This window comes from Choloepus didactylus (genome assembly GCF_015220235.1).
Source record: "Choloepus didactylus isolate mChoDid1 chromosome 26 unlocalized genomic scaffold, mChoDid1.pri SUPER_26_unloc4, whole genome shotgun sequence".
Lineage (NCBI taxonomy): Eukaryota > Metazoa > Chordata > Mammalia > Pilosa > Megalonychidae > Choloepus > Choloepus didactylus.
Window position 1 is genome coordinate 203,200 of NW_023637617.1, and position 22,994 is coordinate 226,193.

The 22,994-nt window shown below is 38.9% G+C and overlaps 1 protein-coding gene across 1 annotated transcript in view; it reads right to left on the reverse strand.

The window, feature by feature from the left end:
• Positions 1 to 22,994, reverse strand: part of LOC119525804 (zinc finger protein 596-like) — a 65,795-nt gene that overhangs the window by 27,083 nt on the left and 15,718 nt on the right. Inside the window, exon 3 of the mRNA XM_037824585.1 lies at positions 8,555 to 8,693. The gene's annotated coding sequence lies outside the window, so the exon portion shown is untranslated. The remainder of the gene's footprint in view (positions 1 to 8,554; positions 8,694 to 22,994) is intronic.

The window sequence follows — 22,994 nt, forward strand, 5'->3', positions numbered from 1 at the left end:
TGAACAGGACCTAAAAAATGGAAGAACATACCATGTTTATGGATTGGAACTCTAAATTAATTAAAATGTCAACTCTACCTAAACTGATTTAAAGATTCAATGCAATACCAATTAAAATCTCAACAACTTACTTTGAAGAAATAGAAAAAAATAACCAAATTTATTTGGAAAGGCAAGGTTCCCTGAATAGCCAAAAATATCTTGAGAAAGAGGAATGAAGTGGGTGGTGTCACACTACCTGACTCTGAAGCATATTACAAAGCTACAGTGCTCAAAACAGCATGGTACTGGCATAAAGACAGAGATACTAACAAATGGAATCAAACTCAGTGTTCAGAAATAGAACCTGACATCTACAGACAATTGATCTTTGATGAGGCAGCCAAATCAAAGCAAATGGGACAGAGCTGTCTCTTCAATAAATAGTGTTTGGAGAATTGGATATCCATTTCCAAAAGAATGGAAATTATATGAAAATTAACTCCAATTGAATCAAAGACCTAAACATAAGTGCTATGAACATAAGACCCTTAGAAGGAAGTGTAGGAGAATAACTTAAAGATCATGTGAAAGAAGGTGGTTTACTAAACCTTACACCTAAAAGGCAAGCAACCAAAGAACAAATAGACAAATGGGATCTCCTCAAAATCAAACACTTTTGTACATCAAAGGACTTTGTTAGAAAAGTAAAAAGGCAGCGTACACAACAGTAGACAATATTTGGAAATCACATACCAGATAAGGGTTTAATATCCAGAATATCTAAAGCAGTCCTAGAACTCAACAACAGAAAGGCAAACAACCCAATTAAAAAATGGGCAAAAGATATGGACATTTTTCCAAAGAGAAAATACAAATGGCTCAAAAACATGAAAAAATGGTCAACTTCACCGGCTATTAGGGAAATGCAATTCAAAACCACAATGAAATATCATCTCATACTTACCAGAGTGGCCATTACCCAAACAACAGAGAATTACAAGTGCTGGAAAGGATGTGTAGAAAGAGGCACACTTATTCATTGGTGGTGGGAATGTAGAATGGTGCAACCACTCTGGAAGACAGTTTGGGGTTTCCTTAGGAAGCTAAGTATAGATCTGGCATATGACCCAGCTATTCCATTACTAGGTATATACTCAAAGGAACAGAAAGTTAAGCACAAATGGACATTTGTAAACTGGTGTTTATTGTGGCATTATTCATGATTGCCAAAGATGGAAACAGCCCAAATGTCTGTCAGCAGATGAGTGGATAAACACACTGTGGTATATACACATGATGGACTATTATGCAGCTGTAAGATAGAACAAAGACATGAAACATATAATAAGGTGGATGAACCTTTAGGACATTATGTTGAGTGAAGTTAGCCAGAAACAAAAGGACAAATACTGTATGGTGTCACTAATATGAACTAACATTAAGGAGAAAATTTTGAGAGTTAAAAGCTGATAACACAGGCTACCAGAAACTAGAAAGAGGGTAGAGATGGGGCATTTGATGATGAAGGACTACAGAATATTCAGCAAGATTGATTGTATAGGTCCAAAAATAGATATCATAATACTGTGTGAAGGTAGCACAATTTTTTAAGTACACTGAACAAAAATATCTGTGAGTGAAGTTGAAGGGGATAGGATAGGGAAGTGTATGACACCAGAGGTAATGTTGGATGATGGAGATGGACTGTGTAACTTGGCAAAAATTGGAGTGGCCAATGACTATTGCTAAATGTAGAAATATAAAAATGTATTTACCTGTGGTAGAACAAATGAAAGTCAACCTTGCAGAGTGTTGTAAAAGGTATGGTATTTGGGAAAAAAAACATAGCCAAAGCACACTGGAATCTGTGGTTGGCAGTGACATTGTAATGTGCTTCCACTGGATGTGGCAAAGGCAATGTATCAAAGTTGAGTGGATATGAGAGAGGGATGTGGGGGAGGTACATGGGATTCTTGGTCATGGTGTTGTTTTTTGTCCTTATTATATTTTATTGTATGATGTTATATTTTTTCTTTTTACTATCTTTTTAATATTCACCAAAAAAGAGCTTTTTCTTAGTAATCAATATGTTCAAGTACTGATTGTGGTGATAAATGTACAAATATATGATGATATCATGAACAACTGACTGTACACTGTGGATAACTGTATGGTATGTGAATATATCTCCATAAAATTATAGGAAAAATATAAATATGGGTAAAAGTGCTGGAGAAAACATGGAAGGAGGGATGTGTCTATTTACTCTTGATGGGGATGTGGAGTGGTGTAGCCTTTCTGGAGGTCAGTGTGTGGTTCCACAGGAAGCTGGGTGTGTGGGGGCCATGAGGTCCTAAAGCCTCATTATGAGGTGTGTACTTTTAGGAACTGAGAGCATGGATGGATGGAGATTTGCACACTGGTATTTTACCATTCTTTCATCAACAGTAACAAATGTACTGTACCAATAATATGAGTCAGTAATGGAGGGGGATATTTAGGGGTATGGGAGGATTTGAATTTTCATTTTTTGTGTCTTTATTTCTTTTCTGGAGTAATGAAAATTTACTAAAAATTGAAAAAAATATAATTGTGATGGATGCACAGCTATATGATGATATTATGGGCAATTGATTGTGCACTTTGGCTCTTTGGATAATTGTATGGTATGTGAACAATCTCACTAAAATTAAATTAAAAATGAAAAAGAAGAGTCACATAGGCCATGATGCTAGCTGCATCTGAGATATGCATTTTGAAGATGGCCACTGGGATCTTACACTGACATTTTGGGGAATGCCATATTGAAATGTAACTGGGAGCAAGCAGATGCCAGTCACATGCCTTCCCAGCTAACAGGTTTTCAGACACCATGGTCAATCTTCAGTGAAGTCACCCTGTTGTTGATGCCTTACTCTGGATAATTTATGGACTTTAGGCTGTAACTTTGTAACCAAATAAACCTCCTTTATAGAAGCCAAAATAAAAGAATATGACATTATGAAATGTTCTGAATTGTTTTAAATGGATATTGTAAAACTTAGACAATTCTTCATTTGCAGATTGGCAGGTAGCAGGAGGATCTCTGCACAGTAAAGTTTTCCTGGGGTAACTAGAATATTGCATAGGTGCTCTCATCCCACACAATATAAAATCAAATTTTATTCACTTTAATGCAAAAAACTGAAGATGGCAATTTTCAAACTGAAGAATTATTATGGTAATTTTTCATTTTGTATCCATACTTCCATATAATATTTAAAATAAAGTTAATCAATGTTTCAAAATATTCAGATGTGAAGTATATGGTGTGTGGATGAATCATGAACAAATGCTTATATACTCTTTCATTAATGCTATGAGAAATCACTGGAATTATACCCAAAGTTTAAGGGGATCATGTACATATTTTATTTTAATGACAAGGATTTGTTTACTCACTTTGTATCACTTGAATATATAGCACAGAAGTTAGCAAAGAGAAGATAATAGGTAGATATTTGTTCTGATTATTAATAAATATCAACAGATAATAAAATATCCAATTCTTAAGATAAACAGAATTGATCATAATTAGATTATTTAAATCATTTAAATTACTATTCAGTATATTGAAAATTTTTTCTGAAAGGAGAGCCCTCCAGTCCCTCCCTGTTTAGCTGGCACCAGTTTCACTAAATGCTGTCATCCAATCAGTCTGCAGTTTCATTAACAATTGTCCATTCTGCTTCTGGGAGTGAGTTTTTCAATTCAATTAATAATAAAGAATACATTGGTCTCATTTTTTGAATACCATCCCATCAGTGTTTTCTATTCCAATTTTATAAAAAAAAATAGAGCAGGAGAGAAGTGGGGTGATTCATGGAGGGGGATGAAGAGTAGGAAAAGAAGAAAAGAATGACATAAAACACTCACAAAACTTTTTTTTCTTACACTGGAAAGGCAAGGCAGGACTTCTGTTAAAAATCCAGTCATGTTTTAGGTGCAGACAAGGAGGAGGCACCTGGGTTGATGAAGACCATGGCAGGAATCATTCTGTCTTACAACCAGGCCATCTTTGTTCAGTTTTAGTTTAAAATGTATGGAAGCAATGACACTAGAGAAAACCCCTGGGTATACAACCCTTGGCATAAAAAAAATACACAAAAACAGGTCAAATTTCAAATAGACAATTGGCTCCAGATGGCTCCAGGAAATCAAAAGCTCTTCCACCATTCTTAGAAATGCCACTTAAATTTCTGTCATTGATTTCTAGATTTATTCAACTGTGCTAAGACAACAGTCATTATGAGTTTAAGGCAGATCAAAAATCATTATCTCAGGCAAAGGAAGGAAGGAAGGAAGGAAGGAAGGAAGGAAGCTGGAAATGGAGCCTGTTAATGCTTTCTTTGTAGCAACAGGATTCTGTTTTTCAGCAACTTCACTGTCAAGTCAATTGCAAAGAATAATAGAACTACAAATTTACAATGATATATTAAAAATTACACTTGGTGAGACTCCATATATCTAGAAATAATCAGATGTTTATAAATTAAATCTTATTTACTTATCACTTACAAAGTTGTCTTGAATATCACTATGCAACAAATGAACACAGAATGATATAGTTTAGAGATTACATAAAATGTTTTCTGTGATAGTGAATCACATCCTGAACCTAAGTACTTTCTGGAAAATAATATGTACTTACATGTCCCTTAAACAGAGAGAGGTATTTTTTTTTTTTTTTTTACAATTTTTATATATTTTATTTTATTTTATTTTATTTTTTTTAATCTTCATTTTATTGAGATATATTCACATACCACGCAGCCATACAAAACAAATCGTACTTTCGATTGTTTACAGTACCATTACATAGTTGTACATTCATCACCTAAATCAATCCCTGACACCTTCATTAGCACACACACAAAAATAACAAGAATAACAATTAGAGGGAAAAAGAGCAATTGAAGTAAAAAAGAACACTGGGTACCTTTGTCTGTTTGTTTCCTTCCCCTATTTTTCTACTTATCCATCCATAAACTAGACAAAGTGGAGTGTGGTCCTTATGGCTTTCCCAATCCCATTGTCACCCCTCATAAGCTACATTTTTATACAACTGTCTTCAAGATTCATGGGTTCTGGGTTGTAGTTTGATAGCTTCAGGTATCCACCACCAGCTACCCCAATTCTTTAGAACCTAAAAAGGGTTGTCTAAAGTGTGCATAAGAGTGCCCACCAGAGTGACCTCTAGGCTCCTTTTGGAATCTCTCTGCCACTGAAGCTTATTTCATTTCCTTTCACATCCCTCTTTTGGTCAAGAAGATGTTCTCCATCCCACGATGCCGGGTCTACATTCCTCCCCGGGAGTCATATTCCACGTTGCCAGGGAGATTCACTCCCCTGGGTGTCTGATCCCACGTAGGGGGGAGGGCAGTGATTTCACCTTTCAAGTTGGCTTAGCCAGAGAGAGAGGGCCACATCTGAGCAGCAAAGAGGCATTCGGGAGGAGGCTCTTAGGCACAACCATAGGGAGGCCTAGCCTCTCCTTTGCAGCAACTGTCTTCCCAAGGGTAAAACCTGTGGTAGAGGGCTCAACCCATCAAACCACCAGTCCCCTATGTCTGTGGTCATGTTAGCAACCATGGAGGTGGGGTAGGCGAATACCCCTGCATTCTCCACAGGCTCCGAGAGAGGTATTTTTGTATAAAGTGGACACAAACATTTAATGATTGCAATTGTAATTTTTCTTCTAAATGAAAATATGGTAAAACATATTTGAATCACTCTATCTTCCTCCCTAACATGACAACATATACAAAAATAACAAAAATAACCCCAAGAGGTCAACTTGTTCTTGAAGTTAATTTGTCTATAACAGCTAGAATAATCCAATGAAGATTACACAAAGGTGAACCAATAATTCATCTTTATATATTTACACAGTTGAAATGGTATAAAGTACTATAAAACACAGCTGTTTAACAATAAACTCAAAAAGTCAACTTACAGAGCTCTTAAACATAAATATTTTCATAAATTAAATATTTCAAACATTTTGTGTAACATGTTTACAAAACATATGCATATCTGCAATCTCTATAAACCAAGAAAGAATATAAAGGAAAAGCACTCGATATTAATAGACATAAAATCATAAAATACCCAATATGTCCATTTACCTCCTGAGAACCCAGTAAAAACAGAAGGAAACCAATGAAGATATATCAGTAATATCATATCTATACATCTAAAAAGAACTGATGTTTTAGGGAAATAATGCTTATATACACAGTCACCTAAAAATCTCACTCAGTCTAGAGTGGTCTACATTTCCACAAGAAAAAAAAAGAAAGAAAAAAACTTCCTACCTATAATTTTAAGTAAAAGATATTACAATATAAGACAGCAATTTCTACAAATCTACAATGACTCAAGGTATAAAAATCAGAAAATCTGACTACTACACACAAAATTATCTAATAACTCTCCCCACACAGACACCAAGTAAACACATGTAGGGATTTTTTCACCACAGTTTACAATTAAGATATTTACAATGTGTGTGTGGGGGGGAAGGGAGAGCAGTTATTTCTATACACTTAGAAAGTTCAGATGTGTACAAGAAACTTGCCTATAATAAGTAAAACAGTTAAATGCTTTCTGCTCAGTCCTATCCTCCAACAACCTACTGAATTCAGGGAGAGACAAACCAACAATTACATTAAGAAATATTTTACACATTATAGTTAGCTCATATTAGTGATACATTATAATGTTTGTCTTCTTGTTTCTGGAGAAATGAACTGATTGTACACTTTGAATAACTGTATGTTATGTGATCATGTCTCAATAAAAGTGTATTAAAAAGAAACATTTTACAAATCTACATATTTATAAATATGAATGGTTGTGATTTCTTTACATTGAAAAATATGTAATTTAAAAACCTCAAAACACCTAAAAGAAAAATCAAAATGCCTCAAAACCATCCAACTTACCAATATACTCCAGTAATACAATCCAGCAATCAAATAAATCCAAATATGTGTGGTCTACCAATTTGACTGGACACACTAAATGATACTATTTGATACATGAATACATATGTATGCATGTACATACACATACACATATGTTCAAATCTGAAATGCTTTTAATGTTTAAGAATGTAATTTAAAAGTTCATTGTCTTTAATTTCCTTAGATTTTTAACTTATGTTGTTTCCAATTTTTTAAACATCATTTAGATAACTCGAGCAAAGCAGAACAAAAGAAAACACAGAACAAAACTTAACCAAACCACAAATAAAACAAGTCTAAGATTTAAAGCTAAGTACTAGCAACCAAGTCTCAATGGCTATTCCTCAATGCCTGGGGCTGCATCCTCCAAAAATAGCTTTGGCATAAATTTATCTGCCACTGAGCACCCAAACAACTGAAACCTAGGCACCCAAAATCAGTGACTTCCCTTAATGCTAGGGACTGCTCCCTCCCTTTCAAACTAAGTCTTAATGTCTCTTTCTATGTGCCATTGAGTGCCCAACCAAGTGTAGTTTCCCACTTACAGCTTCAGCAGGAGTTTGTGAGTCACTGAAAAAGAAACCAAATGGAACCAATATATAAAAAGACAAGATCAAGAAAATAAAGCCAAGTCCTAGGTGACCAAGTCCCAAAGGTTATTCCTCTGTACCAGGGGCAGTACCCTCCAAAAACAGCTTTGACATAAATTTATATGCCACTTGAAATGGGCCCCCTCCCCTTAATCTGTAACAGGAGAGTCCCCTTCCCCCTCAACCGACAACAACTGCAAAGTAAGCATTAAGCCCTGAGAAGAAGGGAGTGAAACTGTACCGTTTTAGGGAGTGAGACTTGCGGTTGTACGCATTAACCAAGCATAACCATTTCAGCAATTAACCATTGTGCCGACCTTGAGAAAATTTCTCAAGCTTGCTAAAGATCTTAAGCAACCATTAATTAACCACCAACTCTGCTTCTGTCAAAATAGCTTGCTTGCATTTTCAGGATGAGGTTTCTGCCTATGTAAGTCTCAAGCACACTCAGGTGTGCAGAGTGACAGAGAGCAGTCGCTGGCCAGCTAATAAAGGCTCTTTAAATTCTGTTTGGCTGTCTCATACTTTAACTCGTGGGCACCGTAACACCACTGAGAACTCAAATAAACCTAGGCACCAAATTCAGTGACCTCCCTTAATGCCAGGGGCTCCTTCATTCCAAACCAAGTCTCAATGGCTATTACTTTATGTGTGGGGCTGCACACTCCAGAAACAGCTTTGGCATGAACTTAGGCCAACTGGTGCCCAATGAATTGGTTTCCCACTTACAGCTCCAGCAGGAGTTTGTTTCACTGAAGAAGAAACAAACAGGCCCACAAACAAAAGAAAACAAGCCCTGTGCATGCTCCCAACACATCCACACTCATTTGCCAACCACACTCACTCACCAAACATGTTTTCCTCCATGGCCAGCAACCATTGGGGTGCTGGATGCTGAAGCATGAAGCACTCTCATCCAGCTCTCAGGAAAAGTGTCTCTGTTGACAATAGAACTGAGGCTTATGAATGTCTTACCTCAGGAGTCCAGGAGCCCACTGGGCAGCATGTCATTCAGATGTTTTCATCCCTTCATGGCCACCAAACTGAAGAAGGAGCAGTTCCCAAATATGGTTCTGTTGCTCAATGCAGCTAATAGAAGTCACACTGAACCCAGCTGAAGAGGAAAGATAGTTTATTATGCTGGAAGAAAGCAGGGGAAATTTCCACAAATCTGCTTCCCTGAAGCATTTCTCCAATTTGGTTTTATACCCAGGTGCAGGGACAAAAAGATAATTATTCAGCTAACAGGCAACAAGAAAGACAAAAGGCCCATTTATCTGGGAGTTTTGGGGCAGTCTCCCAGTGATTCTTTAATTGGCTAAAACCATTAGGGACAAAGGGAGTCAACTATTTTAGTCAACATGTGACAGGTTTGGAGAACTTCAGTAATTTATCTCCTGTTTCCTAGGTGACACCTGGGAAACATGAAAATTTCACATTTACATATGCTTGCACACTTTACATTTACAAATTTCTCCTTGGTGAGAACAGGTGCTTCCACTGTTTCCTGTTTGCAGCTTAGAAGGTTACATTTTACAATTTTCTGTTTGCTTACAGTTTTAAAGTTATATTTAAAAAGTTACTATTGCACTGGGAATAATGCAAGTGTGTTTTGGGGCTGGGAATTCAACGGACAGGATTTAAGGCAGTGGAAGAAGAAAAACTCACCCTCACATTATAGGCAGCTCCCCTGCCAGACTTATGAGACCCCTGCTTCTCACTAAGCCATGATCTGGGAAACTGGGTGGGATCTGCCCTGATTTGAGATGGAAGTTTGATCCTGTATGAGTCACTGGCCCTGATCCTCAATAAATTCACTAATAAACTGGGCATCTCAGGCTGGACAGGGGCAGAGTGTGTGTGGCATGGAGGAGGGGAGGACCCTCAGTAGGCGGGCCTCTGCAGAGAGAGTAAGTCAACTTGTGTGTGTGGGTGGTCAGCAGGATGTCACAGACATCCCAGTGAGAGGCACCTGGAGCCTGGCTAATGGACAGGTTCCTGCTGTGGACAGAGGGGACTGGGGCAGGGATCAGTCTCCCTGGCTCCTGTTCTTTCTGCTGGTCCCTCCTTCCTGTTGTCTTTGATGTTAGCTCTGCTTAGGAGTCCCCTTCACCTGGGCTCATTCTCTTGGAATTGAATGATATGAACAAAATTACAGTGATTATTCCTCATGTCCAGGAGGGCCACAGACACCAATACTCAGTGAACATCAAGCTTCCCACATTGAGCTCTGCCACACAGGGGGGTGTTTTCTTTATAAAGAGGCCTCCAGTAATCTGGATAAAGTCCAAACCTCTGTGCATTGGGCCACCCCTTAGCAAAATCAAAGTTCCTATTTACAATTGGTTCTACACCCAGAGCAATGTAGATTAAGACTGACACATCTAAAACTGGGGTACATAATTTGATTTACCACACCAGTCAATCCCCACCTCTATTCCCACAAAGACACCAATGTCCAATTGTTTTTGTTCAACCTGTATAAGTTTTGCCTGTTCTAAAATTTCATATTAATGGAAGCAAACAACATGTGCTCTGTTAAGAAAGGCTTCTTTCATTCAGAATAAGGATGTTATTTCTGTAAGTAGCAAAGTGTATTTATTTCTTAGTAATCCTCTAATATATGAATTAGCATAAATTGTTTATCTAATTTCCTATTAATGGGATATTCGTTAATGGTGTATTAATCAGGGTTCTCCAGGGAAACAGATCCAACAAAACATATATCAGGATTGTAAGAAAGGGTTAAGTTTAGCTTTCACATAGAGGCAGCATGGAATAGGGAAATGGCAGCAGAACCAGCTTAAACAAGCCCTGTGGTAAAGGGAAGAGAGAGAGAGCCATGATGTAAGCCTAGAATCTACATGACTTCCTTATATGGAGAAGTAAACAGGGTTACTGGAATGTAAAGGGATATGGGGTATTATCAGAGGCAGGAAATCCCAGCAGGAAATTTAAAATGAATGAACCATCTCAGATAGGCTGTACAATTCAAAATCTCAAAGATGGGCTAGTTAGCTCTCTTGGATAGGCTGTAACCTCTGTAGAACCCAGCCAATGGAGAAATGGGAGGGACTTGCACATTAGGAATAGGAGTTTAAAAGATCACCATGTTCTTTCTCCTGTGCACAAGCCCACCATGTTTCTTCCTCTCTGCCCTATCTTGCAAGATTGTAAATAAATTCTTTTTTCCTCCAGAATTGAGTGAGCATTTATTCCCTTACAGGTACTGCTTTATTTCTGACAACTTGGGAGCTTATCTGGGATCCAGAGCTTCAGAGGGGGACCCCTGAGATGGACAAAAGGAAGGCATGCCCCACTGATTGAGCAGTCTCAGACTCCACCATTGGAGGTCCATCTCCAACAGCTGAAGGGCCCAAGACCAGATGCTTGGATCTGCCAATTGTGGATGAGAAAAAGGGGAAAAGGGAAAGCCTGCCTCTGGTTGAGCAGGCAACTCTGTGCATGGACCAAGGTAAGGAAAGAGGACTATTAAATATTATATTACCTTGGTGGTTGGGAATTCTTGATAAGTCTGAAGCTGATTGTGTGTGACTGAGATGTGCAACATGCTGTACAAAGCAAGTGCAGAGTCCAGATTTCCTGTTCCCTTCTCCTGAGAGGGAAAGGGCCAGAGACAGATGAAGTGAAAGGAACTGAAAGAAGCTCAGACAAGACTCAGATTGGGGAACAGAGGCCATTGGCTGGCCAGGGAGGAAGAAAAGGAGGCAACTATAGAGTCCCTCAGGGACATCCCTCCAGATAGTCCACTAGGTAGAATGTTAAAATTTTGGACCAATAGCAATCAGACCAAGGGAAAAGACAAAAAGAAAATGATTAAATATTGTTGTTACATTTGGACCAAAGAAAGCATTTCACCACCTGATGTATTCAGCCAAAGTATGAGACAGAGGAGGATTGGCTCTGTGCCAACCTTGTAATTTATGTTAATGAGAAGAAACCCTTTTCTAAGGAGGAGTCTGATTACACCATGTGCTGGCTAAAGAACAAAAAACTTCCCTCTATCCTGTGAAAGATAAAAATCCAAACTCAGAAGCTGAGTTGGTAGAATCTAAACCCTGGGACCACTTATTAAGCCTTCCTCCTCCCTACTATTCCCTTCCTCTCCTGGGGCAGAAATTGTTAGAGTCTGAGGACCTAATAAAATCCTCACAGGTTCCAGGGGAACCAGGAGGCCCATCAGTGCCAACTGCCCCACCAGATATGACCCATCAATTGTTGAGGAAAGAATTAGCACAGTGCAAAAAGGATATTTAGAATTTTCCATTTCTGAAAACTCTTGATGGAAAGAGAGTAAGGGAACATCACCCCATTGAATCAATTTACCCCTTGACAGAGGTGCCTATGGGGCTGAAAGAAGTCGGGTAAGTAGATGCGCCATTAACAAGTGCAGAAGTAAGGAATTTTAAGGAGATGAAATCACTAATAGAAGACCCAATGGGGCTGGCTGAGCAAATAGATCAATTCCTAGGCTCTAGCGTATAAACGTGGTCTGAACTTATGTCCATATTAAACATCTCTTTACAAAAGAGAGAGGAATGGTGAGAGGGGTGACTATGAAAGAATGGGAAAGGTAACACCCACCAGGGCAAAGGGTGATGGCAGCAGAGCAAAAATTTCCAAGTACTGAGCCCAATTGGGGTAATAACAAGGAGGATAGAGCACAAATGAAGGATCTCAGAGACCTCATTATAGAGGGGATAAAATTGGCCATACCCAAATCTCAAAATTTGGATAAGGCTTTTGAGGTGAATCAAGAGAAAGATGAGTCTCCCTCTGCTTATCTGCAAAGATTGAGAGATCAAGTGAGGAAATATTCAGGTATGGACCTTGATGACCCTGTAGCCCAGGGAATGTTAAAGTTCACCTATGTGAAGGGGTCTTGGCCTGATATTCAGAAAAAGATCCAGAAAATAGATGGATGGATGAATAAGCCATTTGGAGGAGTTATTAAGGGAAGCACAGAAAGTATTTGTAAGAAGGGATGATGAAAATCAAAAGCAACAGGCTAAAGTCATGATGACCACTGTCAACAACTTGGTCAAGAAAAGATTAGAAGCAGGGAATGGAAAAAGCAGACAGAGGTGAGATAAGGGAGTGGGCCAGTCTGACTCAAATAAAGGAGCAAGGAGAATGCAGAACTCCACAGGGTGTTATCACTGTGGAAAACCTGGTCATTTCAAAAGGGAGCACCCAGACTTACAGAAGGAGGGCTGAGTTATACACCTAATGAATTTTGAGGACTGGGAGAGTCAGAAGCTCCTCATCTCAGATGCCCACTGGGAGCTTTTAGTAAACTTAAAGGTGGGCCCATATCAAGAGGAAATTACATCCTTGGTAGACACTGGAGCAGCTCAATCATCTGTAAATCATCTGCAAAAGGGGGCCAAGCTCTCTGGCAGTTCTCTCACCACCTCAAGGGTAAAAGGGGAGGGGTTTAAAGTTCCCATTCTTGAGCCTACTAACATTTGTTGGGAAAACAATCAAATTATATCTCCCTTGTTGCACATCCCAGAAGCTGGGAGTAATTTATTAGGAAGAGATGTAATAATACCTATGGGGCTGGATTTAAAGGTGAGGAATGGATAAATTGAGGTTTTGGCCCTGCTCACTGAAGAAGATGAAAAGGACATTAAGGAGGAGGTATGGGTAAAAGAAGGAAACAGGGGAGGGTTGTGAATTCCCCCAATTAAAATCAAGTTAAAGAAGGAAGGGGAGGTTGTGTGCCAGAAACAGTATCCTATTACCCTTAAAGGAAGACAGAGACTCCAACCCATCACTGAGGGTCTCCTTCAAGATTGACTCTTAGAGACCTGTATGCCCCCTTTTAATACTCCCATTCTACCATCCAGAAACCAGATGGTAGCTGGAGAATGGTACAGGACCTAAGGGCCATTAATCAAATTGTCCAGATTTGACACCCTGTAGTTCCTAATCCTTACACTCTCCTGAGTAAAATCCCCTACCATCATAAGTGGTTTAATATAGTAGATTTCAAGGTTGCCTTCTGGGCCTATCCCCTTGATCCAGAAAGCAGAGACCCATTTGCCTTTGAGTGGGAAGATCCCTTCAATGGGTGAAAGTGGCAGTGCAGATGGACAGTCTTACTTCAGGGTTTTACAGAGTCCCCCAATCTCTTTGGGGAAGAGTTAGAAAGGGTACTGGAAAAATTTCCAATCTCACCTGAGATCACTCTTCTGCAACATGTAGATGACCTATTAATATCAGGTAAAGAAAGGCAAGTGGTGGCTCAAGCTATGAAGAATCTACTGAACTTTTTAGGGGATAAAGGATTAAGTGTATCTAAAAGTAAACTGCAATTTGTAGCAAGTGAAGTTAAGTACCTAGGCCACCTTATAAGTGAAGGAAAAAGAAAAATCCATCCAGAAAGGATCCAGGCCATAGTTGAGTTGCCTCTTCCTCAAAAAGGGAACTAAGGAAATTCCTGGGATTGGTAGGGTACTGTAGATTGTGGATGGATTCTTTTGCATCTCAAACTAAGGGGCTATACCAAAAATTACTAGAGGAAGAGCCTGACAATATACAATGGGAGGAAGTGGAAATGGAGGCTTTAAATGAGCTCAAGCAGGCACTGGTGCAAGCTCCTGTTCAAGCTCTTCCTTCCCTTGAGAAATGCTTTTACCTGTTTGTTACAGTAGATAAAGGAATGGCCTTATGGTCCTAACCCAAATCTGGGAGGCCACAGAAGGCCCATAGATTTCCTTTCAAAGGTTTTAGATCCAGGCTTTAGGAGGTGGCCAGGGTGTGTTCAGGCCATTGCAGCAACCATCCTTTTAGTAGAAGAAAGCAGGAAGTTGACCTTTGGAGGGGCATTAGCAGTTAGTACCCCTCATCAAGTGAGGACTATTCTGTCTCAAAGGGCAGGGAGATGGTTGACTGATTCCTGAATCCTGAAATATGAGGCAATCCTAATGGAAAAAGATGATTTGGTCTTGACAACAGATCACAGCCTAAACCCAGTCTCCTTCCTCTGGAAGGGGCCTGAACAAGTAGAGACCCCTGAGAATGACTGTTTAGACCTAATTGAATACCAAACCTGAGTGTTCTAGTTTGCTAATGCTGCTGGAATACAAAACACCAGAGATGGACTGACTTTTATAAAAAGTGGTCTATTTGGTTGCAGAGTTACAGTCTTAAGGCCATAAAGTGTCCAGTGTAAGACATCAGCAATCAGGTACCTTCACTGGAAGATGGGCAATGGTGTGCAGAAAATCTCTGTTAGCTGGGAAGGCATGTGGCTGGCATCTTCTCCAAAGTTCTGGTTTTGAAATGGCTTTCTCCCAGGATGTTCCTCTCTAGGCTTCAGTTCCTCAAAAATGTAACTTTTAGGTATACTTGGGGTATTTGTCCTCTCTTAGCTTCTCCAGAGCAAAAGTCTGCTTTCAACAGCTGTCTTCAAACTGTCTCTCATCTGCAGCTCCTGTGCTTTCTTCAAAGTGTCCCTCTTGGCTGTAGCTCCTCTTCAAAATGTCACTCACAGATGCACTGAGTTCCTTCTGTCTCAGCTTATATACTGCTCCAGCAATCAAGGCCCATACTGAATGGGCAGGGCCACACCTCCATGGAAATTATCTCATCAGAGTTATCACCTACAGTTGGGTGGAGCACAGCTCCATGGAAACACTCAAAGAATTCCAATCTAATCAGCACTAAAATGTCTGCTCCACAAGATTACATCAAAGAATATGGCTTTTTCTGCAGAATATAATACATTCAAACTGGCACACTGAGTCTGACCTGACTGAATGGATCTTCCCCTGCACTCAGGGGAAAGATTGTTCACAGATGGAGCCTCTAAAGACCTAGAAGGAGACAGGCACAATGGCTATGCATTTGTAGCTGGGGTAACTTGTGAAGTGAAAGAAGCTAGCCAATTGCCCAATAAGTGGTGAGCTCAAACTTGTGAGTTGTATGCACTAAATCAACCCCTCAAATTATTAGAGGGAAAGAATGGTACAATCTACACTGACTCTAAGTTTGCCTTTGGGGTAGTCCACACCTTTGGAAAGACCTGGGAAGAAAGGGGATTAATCAACAGCAAAGAAAAAGAACTAGTTCATGGGGAATTGGTGAAACAAGTATTAACCAATCTACCCTTAGCTAGAGAAATATCAGTGGTTCATATAAATGGACATCAGAAGGGCCCTACTTTTGAGGCAAAAGGCAATAGGTTAGCTGATGAGAAGGCTAAGGAGGCCTCTCTCTGACCCCTTTAAAACTAATGGTCCTGCTACCCTCTATCCCTGAAGAGTTTGGGGTCCCTACATTCTCTGCCAAAGAAGTAAAAGAGCTGGAACAGTTAGGAGCAATCTTTAATGATCAGGGGAAATGGTTTCTCCCAGATGGCAGACAATTGTTGAATAAACAAATAATGAGGGATGTATTAGCAGTCTTACATAAGGAGAGTCATTGGGGGGTACAAGCCATGTGTGATTTAGTACTTAGACAATTTGGATGTGTGGGCCTTTATACAGTTGCTAAACAAATGTGTGAACAGTGCACAGTTTGTCAGAAGATTAATAAAAAGGTCTTGAGAAAACAGGTAAAAGGGGAAAGAGAGCCAGACCTCGGACCATTCCAGAGCATTCAAGTTGATTACACTGAAGTGCCCCCAATAGGTCATTTAAAGTACATTTTTTGTAATTGTAGACCACCTCACCAGATGGGTGGAAGCCTACCCTCTATCCTCAGCTATGGCATTGGGAACTTCTAAAGTTATCCTTGAACAAATCATTCCCTGTTATGGGTTAGTGGAAAATACAGACTCTGACAATGGCAGTCACTTTACCTCCTGTGTGTTGCAGAATGTCATGAGAAGCCTGGGTGTCACTTGGGACTTCCACACTCCCTGGCATCTGCCATCCTCTGGGAGAGTGGAAAGAATGAATCAAACCATAAAGAAACATCTTTCTAAATTGGTTTTAGAAACAAAGTTACCCTGGATCAAGTGCTTACCTATAGCTCTACTAAGAATCAGGACTGCCCCTAGAAAAGAACTGGGAATTTTCCCATATGAAATGCTTTTTGGTTTGACTTTCCCCAGGAGGACTGGAGAGCTCCCCTCCCTAGAAACAAAGGATCTTTTCCTTAAGAATTATATACTGGCCTTGTCTTCTACTCTATCATGTCTCAGGCACTGTGGATTGCTGGCTCAGACACTGTCTCTTGAATTTGCTGCCCTGGCAGCTGGGTTCTGATCTAGTCATGGAGAGAATCCAAACTTCAACCAAACTGAGAGGGATCCTATCAAGTCTTGCTGATGACTGAGATGGCAGTCCAAACAGCAGAAAGAGGCTGGACTCATTACACATGAGTAAAGGGACCAGTGCCTGAACCAGACAATAAGTTTCCAGCAACTCATCCCAAATCCTGGAGAGTGACTCCCACCCCAGATCCCCTAAGGATCACTCTAAAAAGACAATGGTTGAAAGAACATACTAGGTGGGAGGAAGGGCTGGATTAGACCCTGTGTTTGCATTGTGCTCTGTGTATAGCTTAATCATGAAATTGCTTGTACTGATCATAATGTTCCATATTCAAGGAGTAACAGGTTCTGCTAAACTGGTTATAAGTATAGTCAAGGGCATAGAGTCCCAAACTGTACAATTTGACATTTTTCAAGTAATTAGCTGTAGAAATCTAAAACATCAGTGTCAACTGAGGGAGGAATATAAGTATTTATGTAAGCAGACTGTTCAAATAGAGAGCAAGATTGTTCAGGGGTCAAACATTTGAGAGTATAATTTATGAGTCACCTGACCCCTGTTATTCTTGGAACAATGTTTGGTGGACAAGACAGTATAAGGGATGGGTCTCATCCAGGTTGGAGGGAAAACCATTAAGGAAAACTTGGCTGGAGTCTAACTCTCCAGTTCAAATTGCCCCCAAGGTCATTAGAACACTTAAGGCCAGAGACTTAAAGCAGACCATAAAAATAGAGACAGGTTATGGAAATACAAATGTCTGGCTAGAATGGGTCAAATATACCAACCAGATTCTAAACAGAAGGAACAGTTATGCTTGTGCAACCAGCCAAGTGACTGCTCAGATTGTGCCCTTCCCCTTGGGGATGAAAAAGCATAAAAAGGAGTTTAAATGTATAACAGTCCTCTTTCAAAATGCTACTCCTGGTGAAAGTTATAGTACATTGTCCTCCCTTTTCCCTCCAGTCCAGAAGGAAAGTGTTAAGGCCACATCAGCTTCTCACCTTGGTCCCAGAAACCACTCTGCCTGTCTCTCCAGATGGGAAGAAGTGTTCCAGGATCTTAGTACTATGGCTTAGGCTTTGTGTACACAAGTGTGGAATGTGAGCAAGGATAGTACTGGCAACTTCTCCAGCCTAAATATACACTGAGCAAACCTCTGGTGGAACTGCAGGAAGGGTGTCCTCCAGCCAACACTACCTGAAAAGTGCTCTGGTTCAATTGGCTATCTCATTCACCCTGGCATATGAAAGTAAAGAAAAGTTACCAACCCAAGGCAAAGGAGAAAAGAGAAATGTACAAAATGTACCTGGTTCCTTCAATGGAAGAATCTATGTAGATAGTATAGGGGTTCCCCAGGAAGATCCTAGTGAGTTTAAAACTAGAAATCAAGTAGCTGCAGGATTTGAATCATTCTTATTCTGGTGGGTCACCAACAATGAAAATGTGGATCATCAGCTGAGATTTATCAACTATACCAGGGATATCATTAAGGGAATAGCAGAACAGTTAGATGCCACTAGCCACATGGCATGGGAGAATAGAATGGCCCTAGACATGATGTTAGCTGAAAAACGAGGTGTCTGTGCTATAGTTGGGGGAAGTTGTTGCATGTTCATCCCCAATAACATGGCACCCAATGAAACTATCACCAAAGCTCTACAAGGCTTAACAGCCTTATTTCAGGAACTAGCAAAAAATTCTGGCATTAACAACCCACTCATAGAATGGTTGAAAAATTGGTTCAGGAAATGGAAAGGAATTGGAGCGTCTATTTTAACTTTCCTTATCATTTCAGCTGGAATATTTGCAGCAGCCAGGTGCTACATCATCCTGTGTGCCCAAAGGCTAGTTCAGAGACCCATCAAAAACACTTTAATCAAGAATATCAGCAGAACAATCTGTACCTCCGTTAAGAAGAAAGATTATGATGAGGAATGTGAAAAAGCTCTTAGCAAATTTGAGAAACTAAAATGTGAAAAATAAAAAGGTTTAAAAAAAAAAGAAAGGAGGGAATCCATAAGAAAGGGTTAAGTTTAGTTTTTCACATAAAGGCAGCATGGAATAGGGGAAACGGCAGCAGAACTGGCTTAAACAGGCATTGTGGTAAAGGGAAGAGAGAGCAAGCCATAATGTAAGCCTAGAATCTGTGCCAGCTCCTTATATGGAAAAATAACCAGGGTAACTGAAATGTAAAGGGATATGGGGTACAATCAGAGGCAGGAACTCCCAGCAGGAGATTTAAAGTGAATGAACTCACTCAGATAAGCTGTACAATTCAAAATTTCAAAGATGGGCTAGTTAGCTCTCTCAGATAGGCTGTAACCTCTGTAGTACCCAGCCAATGGGGAAACAGGAGAGGGACTTGCACATTAGGAATAGGAGATTAAAAGACCACCAAGTTCTTTTTGCCATGCACCAGCTCACCACATTTCTGGCTGTGCACCCTACCTTGCAAGATCATAAATAAATTCTTTTCTCCTCCAGAACTGAGTGAACATTTATTCCCTTACAGGTACCACTTTATTTCCAACACTTCCTAAATACCACATATACTACTTATTCCTTATCGGAAGGAGATTGTGGACATTTTCAAAAGAATGCAAGAAGCATATATTACCTGAATGTGTTAACTTAATTAAAAATAAGAATATTCATCCTTATACATGTCAATTCTGGAGACAATTCCCTGACCCAAACAATATACAAGAACAAGTTGAATGTCAATATGAATCACAGTCTTCTCCAAGTGAATTCTGCCTTTATTATGCAAAATAGACTGCCTCTGAAATTAAAAGGGATTGGAGACAATTACCATACTCTAAAAAGTTCCCTGCACCAGTATGTAAACAGGAAAGGAAAATTGTAGTGCCCAAATATAAGGTAAAATCACTATACCAGAAATGCATAGCAAAAGCTAAAAAACATCATGTAGCAAGGGTGTAGCTAATTAAATGAAATTTTATAACTCAAATAGAGAGTAATACTATTAATATTAAAGAACTTCCAACTGAAGATAAGAGATGGGGGTTAGTTAATGAAGTCAATATGTCTAATATATAAATTAAGAGTAAACAAAAGGAAGTAAATCCTTGTCCCTTAAAATGAGGATGAAAAAGCCGAACACTCAAAGACTTGAGAAAGTAAGCCTTATGATGGCTATTTCAACAGCAACAGTATTAAACTTTCTGACTTAAATGAGTATCTGCTGATGGATTACATATATTAAAAGACCATGTGGTGACTCTCTTGGAAGCCAACATGAAGGACACTCAGCATATAGCTGAATTAACTAGAACCATGTTGATACTATCTTACACACAAAATTTCAGAATACCCTCCACAGAAGGGAGAATTGACTGAAGAATATTAAATGGAACATGGATTAATGAAGGTCCTGATATTCCTCATCATGGCATGCAAATAGTTAAGTGAATATCATGCAGCAATATATATGATATAAAGAAAACTTACACATCTCCAATTAACAGTATCTGGGAAATAGGGATTTATTATCAAATAATTCTATCTAACAAAGTGTTCTATACTAACTGGCAAGTATTAAACATTGGACATTTAGTAAAAACAGGAACTCAGCTCACTTTAACAAAGATACATCAACCTTATACACATATTAGTCAATAATGTTCTGAGTTATATTCTTTAGAGCCTAAAAGATGTGAACAAAGAGATTAGCTTATTTGTGAAGAAATTAATCTACATCAAACTTGTGGCAATAAAACTGAAAGTAAATGTCCAGTAACTGGAAAAGCAGTTTCATCTCCTTACTTAGAATTTATTCCTTTAAAGAATGACCATTATGTAGTTATGTCATATGCTATAGACTGTGATATACCTCCATATCAATCCTCAATTCTCACTATCAATGATACAGTAACATGCTTTGAAAAAATTAAAGAAACATTTGTCTAAAGAGCAAACTGTTGTTTTTGGTAACTTTCATATACCAAAAATACAACTGAGGTTACCACACCTGGTTGGAATCTTAGCTAAGGTGAAGAAGATTGAAGTCAAGGCCACTGATACATGGGCTAGCATTCAAGAGCAGATAGAAGATACAAAGTCTTACCTTCTCACACTGGAATTACATAAAGGGGACACTCTAGAGTGGATAAAGCAATGAGGAGAAGCATTGGAGGATGTCTGGCCTGCTGCTGCCTCAGCCACTAAAACAATTGCCAGCTTTGTGAGTTCTGCTACCAAAGGCATCTTTGGTGGAATAATTGATATATTAACTTATACTAAGCCCACAGTCACCCTAATAATTATTACCATACTTATAGTATTGATTTTCAGGATTCTGAAATGGCTTCCAAATAAATTCTGAGAAAAAGAAGGAACAGTAAGTGACAATGGAGAGAGAAAAGGCAATACTGCTGTTTTACAGCATCTTCATAAAATCTTACTACAAGGTGTTTGTAGTGAAGAATGTAAGTAGAAACTTCAATATGCTCTATTAACTCTGTACACTTTCATACTGTTAGGAATGTAATGCATAATTTTGACATTATCTTTTTGTAGCTAAGACTAACTAATTTAGCCTGAAATATATGTGTAAAATATGTGCAGAAAAGTTCCTGGATAGGAAATATTTGTTTTATGATACCAATCCAAATTGAGTGCTTCATTCCAATAAAAACAGAATATAGCACCCACATTACAATTCAAGAGTTAACATACACTTTGCCTTGCCATCACCTATTCCTTCTAGTAAGAAGTATAGGAAATACAAGAACAGCCAACCAGGCACAGAGCTTTGCAAATGAGCATGACTGGCACCTGATATGGAGCATGTATATTCCAGCAACAATTCTGTTTCCACTGCTGAGCAAGTTTCCATGTGTGCTGAGCATTCTGATCTGCCAGAAGACCCAAGCAGCAAGGAAGAAGATCCTGTACCCATCACCATGGAGGAGATCTTTCAGGATGGCAGCCTCAATAACCTTCAACTCACCAGAACTTGGGGATGTGGTTATGATTTTGAGTCCACATGGAACTCTGATTTATATTTGCTATAAAAACACCACTTGGTGTGGTGGAAAGTTTAAATGTAATCCTAAACAATGTTTTGCTGTATACTATAATTACTAGTTTTGGAACTTCCCCAAAGAGGGGAACAAAATAATTATATGGCATTTGGACTTTAATCACTGAATTAAATAAACCAGTAACAGAATACTGTAAATATCCTTTAGAATTTAATCCGGGTATAAGAATTGTACAGTCAGAATGTATGGATAATGAAAGCCTATATTTTGAATAAATGGGATACTGACCCTAATTGAATACATCCTACCCATGGGTATGGCCAATTTCTGAAAGGGCAAGAATTTTGGAGAGCAATGCTGATTGGCCCTTATGTAATGAACATTGGAGAACAAGGAGAGCCAGGTATTAATGAAAATAATGATGGTATGAGTTATATAGAATTTGGAGAGAGAAATCAGTGGGAGAGGGTATCACAGGATCTAAGAAATCTGATCATGAGAATGCTGATTCCTCCTATTCATGCTGCTCTCATATACCACCTGATGTTTTCTGTCCTGATAGTAAAGAACCAGTTATTACTCATGATGTAGAAGCATATTTAACAGAACTGTTACCTAAAAACACTCAAATACAATTTCCAAATGACAGAAAGTGGAAAGGCCTTCCTACATTAACTGGGACAGATGATTCATATCCTTCAAGTCCCATATTAGAACTTGAAGGAAAAGCTAAACAGTTAAAAAACCTGTGAATATTTTCAAGAAAGCAGAAAGGCCCTCTCAACCTTCTTACATATAGATACCATGTAATCACCTAGTCCTCTGCGAAAACAGGGTGGAGCTGCAGCTGTTACTTTAACCATAAATATGTCATAAATAATGTAGCAAGTTTAAGTACAGTCCTAATCAAATATATGTTTATCAGTATGATGAAATGGCTAATCATAGAATGAAATGAAAAAACTATATTAATAAGTTAGAAACAAGTAACAGTAATCTCTTTTCCAATTTTTAGTCTTTATGAAAGTAAAAGTATATTATATTGCTCTTACAGAAATCATAGCTTAATTAGTAAAAGTATTATCAGTAGAGTTTTACAGGTATTCAAGGCTAAGTCTCTGACAATGTGGATACCCCCCTTTGATCTTGACACTCATGGAT